The sequence below is a fragment of the Podarcis muralis genome, chromosome W (assembly GCF_964188315.1).
Source record: "Podarcis muralis chromosome W, rPodMur119.hap1.1, whole genome shotgun sequence".
Taxonomy (NCBI): domain Eukaryota; kingdom Metazoa; phylum Chordata; class Lepidosauria; order Squamata; family Lacertidae; genus Podarcis; species Podarcis muralis.
In genome coordinates this window covers 17,256,767-17,268,917 of record NC_135674.1, presented here as the reverse complement: position 1 = coordinate 17,268,917, position 12,151 = coordinate 17,256,767, and the positions used below count along the sequence as shown (strand labels likewise).

At 51.7% G+C, this 12,151-nt stretch overlaps 1 pseudogene; it reads left to right on the top strand.

The window, feature by feature from the left end:
- LOC144326420 (inositol polyphosphate 5-phosphatase OCRL-like) overlaps positions 1-7,820 on the top strand; it is a 100,598-nt pseudogene extending 92,778 nt beyond the window's left edge.
- The last annotated feature ends 4,331 nt before the right edge of the window (positions 7,821-12,151 follow it).

Below are 12,151 nucleotides of genomic sequence, written 5' to 3'. Positions count from 1 at the left end.
GGAGGATCTGGTCTGCTGAACCTGGTGCCGGAGGAGCTGCTGTTACGTGAGTAGGCTCAGCCCCGGGGGAGAAGGAAAATGGCTCAGGCCCAACAACATGGCTTTGAGCTTAAGCTGCCATGTCAGAAACTGACTAGCCAAAATTGGCTGGTGTGGAGTTTTCAAGCAGAACTGCTGCTGGTGGGGGAGCGGCTTTGGGATGTCATAAAGCCACCCCACAATGCAACTGGGAAAGCAGCGGCTGAGAGGGCTGCAGAACAAAGTGAAAGTGAGAAGCGTGTGCTTGATTTTTTGGCAGAAAATGTGGATGCCCATCTGGTGCCAGTTGTCCTGGATGCTAAAAGGCCAGAGGCTGCTTGGCTAGCACTCCGTGAAGCTTGTGAAGCTGGGGTGGGAAGTAAAGGCCAAGATTTGGCTGCATCTGAAGGGGAGAGGCAAAATGGTGCCGGCCACATTTTTGAGAGCCGATACACAGCTGGGAGGAGCTGGGAGCCCCCACAGGGGGGCGAAGGGACTGTTGCTGTTGCTGGCAATGCTGCTAGTGCTTATGCTGAGCCTGGGAGCTGTATGGATGCTGCAATGTGTCTGTGTGAGGAGCCAAGAGAGAGGCCAAGTGTTGGGAGCCCTTTACCCACCAGAGGGGGTGCAGGAAAACGTCCTGGGAGCCCTGGGAGCAGTGGGGGGGGCAGTGAGCGGTGAAAGCTCAGAGACGCCTCGTTCTCCAAAAGCTACGAAGAGTTGTTTACGTCGTGAGTCGGAGCCTGGGAAGCTGAAAAGAGCTAAAGGCTCCAAGGTCGGCCACCTGCAGCAAAGACAGATAAGAGCTTCGGAGTTGTGTGGGAACGCTGAGACAAGTCCGGTCTCCAAGGCAACTGAGAGAGTTGCATCTACGGAAGCTGTGAAGGTCGTGGGCAAGTCTTCCTGCCGGGGGAAGTCTGTTGCCGTGACAACCAGAGATGACATCTGCAGAGGCCCCAAGGACGGGGGCAGCGAGAAGGACAGTCCTTATCACCTAGCTGCCTCTATGGCAACGCTAAGGGACAACTCCAGTGAGGAGAGAGTGTTGCGTTGGGTCATAGACTCTGGAGCGAGTCATCATCTAATGCCACCTAGTGATGAAATGTGGAACTGCAGGGCTGTTTCAACTGGGAAAACAGTTATTTTTGCTGATGGGTCACAGAGACATTTAACCACTGTTGGAAATGTGTTTCTTTCTTTCTTGCAGGCGGAGCTGGAGGTCTACGTTGTGCCTGAGATGAAACACTGTCTTTTATCTGTATCTTGTCTCTTACAGGAGGGGTACAAGGTTTGCTTTGAAAACAATGTCTGTTCTATTTCCAGGGGTGGGAGACAACTGGTCAGTGTTGCATGTCAGAACAACCTCTTTGTTCTGGAGACACCTCTGGAGGGTGAGGGGGATGCTGAGGAAGCACAGGCGAAGTGTGCAAACGTTCCACCTCATGATTCATGTGCTCATTTGTGGCACAGGAGAATGTCACATGGCTATTGGGAAGGTATCCAGAAGTTGCCCCAGTACACTGTAGGGTGCAAGATAAAAGCATGTGACCGATCCCTAGATTGTAGGGCATGCAGAAGGGCAAAGGTGAAAGGGTGCAGTTATCCCAGGTTGGAGAGGGTAACCACAAAGCCTTTTGAGCTTGTGCACACAGACCTTTTTGGGCCCATGCCAGAGAGTCTGGGCGGGGCAAGATTTGCACTGATGCTGACAGATGATTTTAGCCAAAATGGCTGGGTCTTCTCGCTGAAGGAGAAAAGCGAGGCAGCGCAACTGATCAAAGATTGGGTTGCGGCAGTGGAACTACAGTTTTCCACCAAGGTGCAGGGGTTCAAGAGTGACCGAAGTGCAGAGTTTACTGGGTCTGCTCTGCAGAGTTTCTTCCGCCAGAAGGGAATACGTCACTGGTTGACGGTTGCTACTTCTCCTCAGGAGATTGGCGTGGCGGAGCATAGGAGTAGAACACTGGCTAAAGCTACTGACGTTCTACTGTGTGACTCTGGTTTGCCTCAAAGTTTTTGGGGGGAGGAGATAAAGACGGCCAATTTCACAATGAACAGGTCCTACAATTCAGTGGTAGGTGACACCCCGTATTTCTTGCTCCACGGAAAGAAGCCGAAGCTTCATTTCTTCCGTGTGTTTGGTTGCCAAGCTTGGGTGCTTGTGCCAAAGGGTCAACGAAAGGAAGGTGACCCGAGGTCCCAGAAAATGATCTTTTGTGGGTATGAACCTGCGACAAAGGGGTGGAGGTTTGCATATCCAGAAGGTGATCAGTCCAAGATTCTAATCAGCAAACATGCTGAGTTCTGTGAGCAGAATGGTTGGTCAAGGCTCCATGCGAGTCCTGACGTTCTCTCAGAATGTCTGTCTGATTCTGAGGAGGAGGGAGAGGCAGAAGCTGAACCTGTTGATGAGGACCAGGTCACTGACCAAGGTCAAGAACAGGGTTGGGCATCTCCACAGGTTGTTAAAAGAGAGCCCAAGAGTGAGCCTTCGTCTCCCGTTAGCAAAGTTCAGAAGGCCCGAAGACGCAGTAAGTCAGAGGGGGAGTCTTCTGGTACCAGTGAAACACTTGCTGGACCCAGTGGGTCAGAAGGAGCACCTGAGACTGTGCTCAGACGGTCCGCACGCACCACGAAGGGAGTACCACCTGAGAGGTTTCAGGTCACCAGCGCATGGGTTGGTTTCGCACAGTGCAAACCTGAGAGTTTTGAGGAGGTTCAACAGTTGCCTGAGACAGACGCCAGGAAGGGGCAAAAGGCAATGGGAAAGGAGTTGAACTCAAAGAGGTTTGTAGATGTGTCCTCACAGTTTCCCTCAGGATGCGAGACGAGAGGGGGTGTGGGGAGAATCAGAACTTACAGGGTTAAACAGTTCTGAGTGACGTCTCACATTCTGAGGCGAGGCTATGTTCACAGAGGGGAGTGTTTCTCTGTGTGTCTTTTTTCTTTCGCTTGTGCCGAGAAGCGGAGAGGATGCCGGCCAATTCACTGGGCTGATTTATGTTGTTATTCTACTCATTAAAGGCTATTGGAGATAAGAGAAAAGCCTGCTTTGCAGTCTGAGTTATTACCCACACAAGCAACAGTTTTCCCCGCTGTGTAAACTCTGCTAAAAGGGCCGAAGAGGCTGGAAGAGGTTTTTACCGGCACGGACAGCAGTGGCGCAGCTAAGAAGAGTGCCGGACGCCATCTTGGCCCCATAGTGGGTGCGTGATTTTTTTGGTGCAGGCTGTAGCCATGGATATGCTATGTGATCTGATGGTGAATTTGGGGTGACCCAATGCAAAGATCCTGAGGATCCATGTGGATCCGTGCTTTGTAACCACGTTTTAAGTGGGGAGGGAAGGAAAAACATAGAAGGGACAAGGACCACCGAGAGGGGTGTGCGGAGAAGCAGCTGGCTAAGAATGCAGGAGAGGGGTTTTACCGGAGGGAGGAAAGGAAGGCAAAAGTTCCCCCACCCACCCACCCACCCACCCACTCACCCAAGCCAGCCAGCTCTCTCTCTCTCTCTCTCTCTCTCTCTCTCTCTCTCTCTCTCTCTCTCTCTCTCTCCCACCTGCATGTTGCCTGCGAGTTCCTAGACGCAGCAGCAGCAGCACCGGAGCACAGAGAGGAATTACCGGTAGAAGGAAGGACGCTCTGCTTTGCCCTCTGCTTGCCTGGAGGGGAGGGGTTTTCTCTGCTCTTTGTTCCGTTTGAGCAAACACAGTAAAGAAACAGAAGAGGGTGGGCAGTAAGACCCTGAGGCAGAATGCAGGAAAGCAACAGCTTTCTCTCTCGGGAGGCTCAAACGCACGTGTGGCTGCCTGCGATCAGTTTACCACACCGAGAATGAAGATAAACTGGTAAAATAAGGGGGCTGGGTTAAAGCTAAAGGGGAAACCTCAAAGATCCCTCAAGAACAAGGCAGGGGTTCAGGGCTCCCAAAGCCGAGCTGCAGCCTTAGAAGGGAAAAATGGGGCTTTCGGAGGTGGTTTTTACTGCCCCGCTGCTTCCAATTTTTTAAAAGGCAAATTGCAGGAGAAGATGCAGCAGTCAGTCACTCTCACTCCCTCCAAGCACCCACGCTAGCGAACAAACACACAGGCAACCACACACTCACAAAGCACACACACTAGCAAACACACAGTCGCGCTGCACACGCAATCAAGCGATCAGAACGGCCAAACCTCCTAGCAAGCACTTCCCTGGCTTCTGCTGACCGCAACGAAGATGACCCTCGAAGAAAATGTGTGATGCACTCGGGCTAGTCAGCTCCAGGGACCACACATTCGCTCAATAACACGCATAGACATTTCCCCTTACTTTTTAGGAGAAAAAATCTGCGTGTTATAGAGGGAAAAATACGGTAAATCAGCATGCACTACCTGGTATGGTTCCTGTAGCTTGTCTACTAGATACCTTACCTTTTGCAGCCATTTTCACCTTGTTTGCTGCGCATGCCTTACACTTAATGTGGTACCTGCAGGGTTTAATAGTCATACCTTCAACCAAGGCAGGCATTTTAGATACTGCCTCAAAATGTAAATGACCAAATTTCCTGTGAAAATCATGAATACATCCTGCATGCAAAACCTTGTTAGAACCTGCAATGCAACAAGTTTCATCCTGCACATCATCATCATAATACAACACAAACAAACGATCAACATATTCAGCATACAATACATAATCGTTTTTCTTTGTGATGGTGCACTTCTTGTTCTTGAAGGAAACATCAATGTTCCGTTCATTCAGCTGCGCAACGCTGAGTAGATTGTGTGCAGCATCTGGAACGTAGAGAACATCGTGTATCGACAAGTCCAAACTCTGAAGAACAACAGTTCCGTAGCCTTGACTGGAGATCGTGTGGTCATCCGCCTGGTGAATCGCACCTTCCTGCGGTGTAAAAGACACGAACAGTTGCTTGTCGTTGCATATGTGTCTGGTGGCTCCTGAATCAATTACGAAGAAAGATCTAGACGTCTTCTGGACCTTTGAAACCTTTGGAGTGAAGCGTGAGACCATTGCCTTGTGCTGCGTTGTCCTGGACACCAGACCTTTGCCTTTGCCTTTTCCACGCGTTGAGCTTTCGCTGCGCTGCTCTGTTGTCTTGGCCCTGGGATATCTGCATTCCCTCTTCATATGGCCTAGATGTCCACACGAGTAGCATTTCACTGCCTTCAAAGCTTTGGCGCCATCTGGTGGTTCCACTGCATTCTGGGATGACGTCTGTGAAGACTCCCCCTTACCGATGCAGCTAGCACCTCGGCGGTCAGCTTCATTCTGAATCACAGCAGTAACATGCTCTACTGTGATCTGAGCAGTTGGCAAAACAGCAATCTGAGTGGCAACGGACTCCCAACTTGAACCCAAAGAATGTAGTATCATGAAGGAATACACAGCCTCTGGAAAGGTGAGTCCTCTCTGTTGCAGCTCATGTCTCAGATTCTGCATCTCCATCAGATGAGCACGCACATCTGCACCTTCAGCAAGTGCCATATCATGCAGCTTGGCATAGTAGAACAAAGAAGCACCAGCCTCTGTTCTCAAATGAGCGTCTCTTAAAGTGTCCCAAATCTCTCTGGCTGAGGTCTTATCACGCAATAGACAAAGCTCTCCTGGGGATACTAGCAATGTAAGAGTTCCCCTTGCTTTGAAATCCTTAGCTGCCCATTCATCTGTCATCGGAGCTGGGGGTGTGTGTCTGTAATAACATTAAACAGACCCTCTTTTCGCAGAAGAGCCTCTGCGTACAACACCCATTCCACGTAATTCTTTCTATTGAGCTTAGGAATCCCACAAGCATCAGCCAGCCTTGCATTAGCCATCTCTGCTGCATTAATCAAGCTGCGTCTGTGTTTACTGCAGCTCCATTCCAAAGCACTTCCGTTTCAAGCCTCTGCCGAGCCTCTGCAGTAGCAAAAAGCTTCTTCGGCTTAAAAGTTCAAAGTCCAGCCTTAAAGCCATTAATTAGGAGCTGGCAGGCTTCCTGGTAGCAAGATCACATACCTCTCATCAATCTTCTTGATGCGCAGAGCAGATAACGCCAATCTGTCCCTCTGTTCCTCTGCCGGCATTCCGATTCCGATTTCTGGAGTCCATAACAAAAAATGTGAGATTTTGATCAGCTCCGGCCCATCTGGAGCTGATACAGGCTCGTCTTATCTTGAGCCCAAGCAGAGTAGTCACACAACGAAAGGATGAGGAGATATTGTGCTACATGCTAAAGTTTATTTACACTCTATGCTGAGAGCATACAAACATGCATCTTGCCTCTGTGAGAGCAGAGAAGCAACTCCTCTCGACACAAAGAAACCGAGAGAACACTGAAAAACAGGAAACCAGTGTACGTCACATCCAGTCTCCCATTCCCGTGGGAACCCAACAGTAACTCTGACTGTGGAATGTAAACAATTGTCTTGTGACAAGCATTTTGCTGCTCAGTGAGGGAAATAGAAACCAACAAGGACAAAGCTTCTTGCTTTGGACCAGCCTGGGAAGGAGGCAGGGTGCAGGTAACAGGATAGAACACTTTCCTTGCCAGGCTGTCAATAGCTGGCAGTAACCACTCGGTGGCCGAAGCTCTGCTCATCTTCCTGGAGGCAGTGCCAGAACCAGTCCTTTGCTATGAACTGTATCAGCGCTGCCTTGAGTGCTCACATGACAGCCACCTCTGTCGCCAGGTCGGCCCCAGAGCCCCATCTCTTCCTGGCTGGATTGTGGTGTGTACAGAAGCATAGAATCAGAAGGGATTTCCAAAGTCATCTAGTCCAAATGTTGCAGCGAGTAACAGGAAATCCACTAAAACATCCCTGAAAGCTAGTAAACCAGCACACTGGCAGGAGGGTTAGGCTGGTCTGGGAAGCCTTGTTAACTGCAGAGGTTGCTGATGTCTCCTTTGATAACCATCCCTCTCGGTTGTGGAGGGGGGTGGGGTGCGCACATGTTGCCTTTTTGCTTTCTGACAAGGAGTTGTAACAATAGCTCACCTGTTTCAGTGAACCTTGCTTCAATTTCCAACACAGGAAGCGGCCATATACTGAATCAGACCCCTGGGCCATCTAGCTCAGTATTGTCGAAATTGACAAGCAGTGGCTCTCCAGGATTTCAGACAAGGGATGTTCCCTACCCTCCTGGGAGATGCTGGGGGTGGAACCTGAGACTTTCTGCATGAAAAGCAGAGCTATGGCCCTTCCCCCAAGATATCTCAGTTGGTAGAGCATAAGACTCTTAATCTCAGTGTCATGAGTTCGAGCCCCACCTTAGGCATTGCAGGGGGTTCGATTAGTTAACCCTCGTGGTCCCTTCCGACTCTACAGTTGTATTATTCCCCAAAGTTCCCAGCAGAGTTCTAGTCCGGTTACCATTTTAGAAAGTCTTTTTTTTATGCCAGGTCTAAACCTGCAAACATAAAAAGTACACCGTGCTAGTGATCCATGCCCCTCCTCTAGCAAAGCTCTGCACTGAAACTCCAAACCGCCCCTCCCTGTCTTGCAGGTGATCTGCCAGTTGCCGCGGTCGCACCAGAACGTGTTCCGCTTCGTAACGGCTTTCCTGTGGAAGCTGCTGAAATACTCTGAGAGCAACAACGTCAGTGCCAACATGCTAGGTAAGGCCTGCCTGTCCTGGCTGGGAGCTGGCCTTCCTCCTGCTCCCGCCTCCTCTCATGCAAATGTTTTCGCTTCCCTGCAGACACCCTCTTCGCAAGCCTCCTGCTACGGCCTCTGCCCAAAGTTCTGACGAAGCAGAGCCCACAGGAGCGTCAGCGTGCCATCGGCTTCCTCCTGGGCTTCCCGCTGGGGGCAGATGACTACTAAAGGTGCCAAGCGTGACTGGAGACGAAGTTGGGAGGGAAGAGGCAAGGCCCAGCCTCTGTTCTCTGGTGCCTGCCCTTCCCCTTGTGCCATCTTGCCATATGAAAGCTCCCTTCCCTGTGCTTCGCCCTTTCCACCTTTTCCTCTTGACTCCTGACACAGTTGCACACTTGGTTTTCCACATGGTTCCAGGGCATTGGCAGCAGGTTAAGGGTGCTTTGGGAGGGACTTTGTTGGAGGACAGTCATTCCCCTGCCCATCCTACCACCACTGCTGCTCTCAGTCCCTGCGCAGTAGTCCACGCTCTCCCCTTCTGCTGCAGCTGAGCATGTGCTACTCTTGGTGGGTACAAGGCATAAGGATTCCTAGCCTGTCCTGGGATTGCAGGACCTCTTTCTCTGCTCCCCAGCCTTGATGCTCATCAAGAAGGGGCAGGGCAGCCACTGTGGCCCACGTACTCCTTAGCCTGCTCTGTATAGTTCAGATATCTGTCCCCATTCTGCCAAGTAGACTTCTAGGGTGTTCATTCTTCATGAAACAGAAAGCACTGCCTAAAGGGACCAGGGAGGAGGAGGGGGCACAGGCTGGGCAGCAGGAGGGGAGCTGAGGCAGTGGGTACAGCTGGTGTGATGGCCTGGGATTCCGAGTCTGAGAGCGATCCGGAGGAATCCCAGCCGGCACAGGAGTCCCCGCCTCCAGGGGCGGCTGAACTGGGGCAAGGCCTAGATGCTGAGGAACCTCAAGAGCAGGCACCAGGTGAAACCATTCTGGCCCCAGAGGTGCTGGAAGACTCAGTGGCTACAGGTGAGCCTCCCCCGGGGCCCAGTAACCCTTCGGCCTCTCCTGATCTGCAGAGGCTTAGGGCAGAGAGGCGAAGGGAACTGGTGTCTCCCAGGAGGAGTGCTCGCCTTAAGGCCAAGAGAGGCGGGGCTTCTGGGGGCCGGGACCGCCCCCGGCCTTAGAAGAAGATAAAGGTCAGGCAGCCCGGTCCCAGGTTGCGGGAGCAACGTCGTTGTGGAGTACCTGCTTTACCCAGTCCTTGATCTGCACTCCCAGTGTGCCTGTTCCTCGCCCGGCTTCCTGTTCCTGACTATCCGGTGTTCCTGTTCCTCGCCTGGACTCCTGCTTCTGCCCTACCAGTGTTCCTGTTCCTCGCCTGGACTCCTGCTTCTGCCCTACCAGTGTTCCTGTTCCTCGCCTGGCTTCCTGCTTCTGCCCTACCAGCGTTCCTGTTACCCCGCCCGGCTCCCTGTCTCGGACCTCGCGTCTCATCTAGTGATCATCTACCCTGCTAGAGACTCTGGACTGATCTTGGGCTACGGTAATAGTACCTTATCCCCCCTGGGACCAGCACAGCTGGGTTGGGTTGGGCTCCCCACCCGACCCCAAGTTCTGCAACTTTTGTCTTTCTGGTTTTCTGTCCTGGATTCCTGTACTTGGTGCACACACACACTTAATTTATTGGGAAACGGTTGTTTCAAAATAAAATATCCATTGTGCAGAGATTGTTCTGGTGTTTGGAGGGGAGCTACACTTGCCTTTGCTGGTTTCTCCACTGCTCTGAAGCTCAGCCAGACTTTCCAAATGTAGTCTTCTTGGGCCCTCGCAACACACATGAGGGAGAGGCTGTGGAGAGGGGGTGCTGCATGGGGCATCAGGTCGTGCAGATACCATGGAATCTGACTTAGCTCTTCACAACAAGGCTTGCAGGTGCAGAAAGAGGGCTACATTGCTTCCCCAAGGTGTTTCTCAATTGCTCTCCTTCCTCATACTGCTTGCAGCTTGCAAGTTTCAGCCCAGCAGCAGCTGGCTGCGAATTATTGCATAGACTCTTGAGGGGAGGTCTGCCCTCCCCTCTCCCCATTAAGCTTTGTCTCCAGGGCTTAGTGGTAGGAGGGAGAACAGAGGAAGAAAAAGAACTGGGCTTGGCTTAAGTGGGGGGGAGGGTGGGGGGGGTTATGAGAGCATATGTGCACCTGGTGCCAAGGGATAAGGCTGCAGAACTGAGCAGAGCACACTTAAGAGCAGGAGGAGCTGAGCCCTGCTCCCGCCACCACCACCAACAGCAACTCCTAGATGTCCAGTTGTTCTTCTCAAGGGAGTCCCAAAAATGACCAAAGGAGACTGGAGCTCTGAGAGCAGCTATGGAGACTGCAGAGTCTGAATGGGAGCTCTTTTATTATTTATTTTCATTTGAAGTGGGATGGAGTGGAGGCTAGATGGATCACTTTGAGGGGGGGGGGGAAGCAGGTGGAGAGCAGTGGAACGGGATTGGGAACTTCCCCCTTCCCCACTGAAATAATCCACCTGGGCACCCTAGGAATTGGCAGGGCCAACCTGCGCATGAGGCGTTGCGAGGCCATTGGCTCAAGGGCAGATCAAGGTCCATAGAGCACCATGCTTGCAGCCATGCCACTATTGTGACCCCGGTCAGGCCCTTGTGAGGGTTTCGCCAACACAACCTGCTCCTCTCCAGCCTCCTTTCCTAAAGGAGAAGCAGAGGCAGGGCTCAGGGTGTTTCTGCCTCAAGCAAAAACATCCTCAGCTGGTCCGGGCAGTGGACATTAGAAATTGCTTTTGATATGGAAAAGAGTGGAATGAAGGAAAGTGGAGGGAGGGGAGTGTATTAAAGGAAAATGGATGAGTTTTCTGTTGTGACGTGGGGTTTGTGATTTCAGCTCTCTTGACATAATATGCTGGAGTCAGTTCTCTAGTAACACTTCTTTATTAAAGCAAAACAAGACTGCCCTGAGGAGGGGAGAGCTACATTTATAGGGACAGGGAACTAGCTAGAAAGGATACATTTTGGAGGGAACAATATCAGGCAATCACAGTCCTGCCTTTTGGAGGAAACCAGTAAGACAGAGGATCCAAATACAGCAGCTTAAATGAACCAATAGTAGCTGTACCCTCTGGAACCAAAAGGCAGTTACTTTACCCTAATGCAAATACAGACAATAATAATACAGATATAAAATCCTTTGACTCAATACACAACACCCCTCCCCCCCTAGTGAGCACAGCAGACGTAATCTCTCAGGTACTGTGGGGTCCTACAACTTCTACTTGATCTCCTGACAACAGGTGTTGCCGGTTCTGGATTGGGTGTTACCTGTGGTAGGGGGGCTGCTATAGGGGTTTCGTCAGGAACAGATGGAGTCCCAGACATCGCAGGGTCCCCTACCTGTACCTCGCCATCCTGAGGACTAGCAGACCCTGGTTCATTTGCTGAAGCCCCTGGTGACTGCACCTCTGGGCCATTTTCACTCTGGTCTTGCAGCTCTGCGTCGTTAGCCAGGGATGAATTATCTGACTCCTCCCTGCTGAGCGCCCGGCGCCTCAGCTGATCTATATGTCTCTTCCAAACTTGCCCATTTTCCAAGGTCACATAATAGGACACAGGTCCACTAGCCCGGGTGACCACACCAGCCACCCACCGCAAACCTCGTGAATAGTTCCTCACCCAGACCAGATCTTCAGGGGCAAGATACCTTGTTGTGTCAGTCTCAGCCTGGGGGGTTGCTCTTGAAGTACGGTTTGGCATTTTATCCGGGTGGACATAATCCAGCACCGTTACCAGTCTTCTACCCAAGAGCAGCTCAGCTGGCGACTTGCCCGTCGCAGTACACGGCGTCGCATGCTGCAAAAATAACATTCGCTCGATGCGAGCTGACCAGTTACCCTCCATTAAGCGCGCAATGGATTCTTTGGCTGTTCTTATCATGCGCTCAGCCTGCCCATTGGAGGATGGGTGAAAGGGCGCGGATGTGACCCCTCTTATGAAGTTATCAGCCAAGAATGCCCTGAATTCTTGGGATACAAAAGCTGCCCCATTATCTGATACAATGGTCTCAGGTAACCTGTGGGTTGCAAACAGCTGCCTCAACACCTTGATTACGGCAGCTGATGCCATGCTAGGGACCATCGCCACTTCTAACCATTTGGAATATGCATCGACGATAACCAAAAAGACCTTCCCCTGGAATGGCCCAGCAAAATCTAAGCGCAGCCGGCTCCAGGGAGATCTGGACTGCTCCCACCAGTGAACTGGTGCTCTGGCCACTTCTGGCCGCACCTCTTGGCATGCCTTGCATGTTCGTACCCATTGTTCTATGTTCTGGTCCATTCCAGGCCATCACACATAACATCGGGCTAGCGACTTCATCCTGACCATTCCCGGGTGTCCCATGTGAAGCGTCTCAAGAACCCTGTTTCTCAGTGGTGCTGGGATGATCACCCTATCTCCCCACAGGAGACAACCCTTATGCATGGACAACTCGTGCTGCCTTGTCGCATAAGGCCTGAATTTGTCTTCATGCGGACCACCTGGCCAC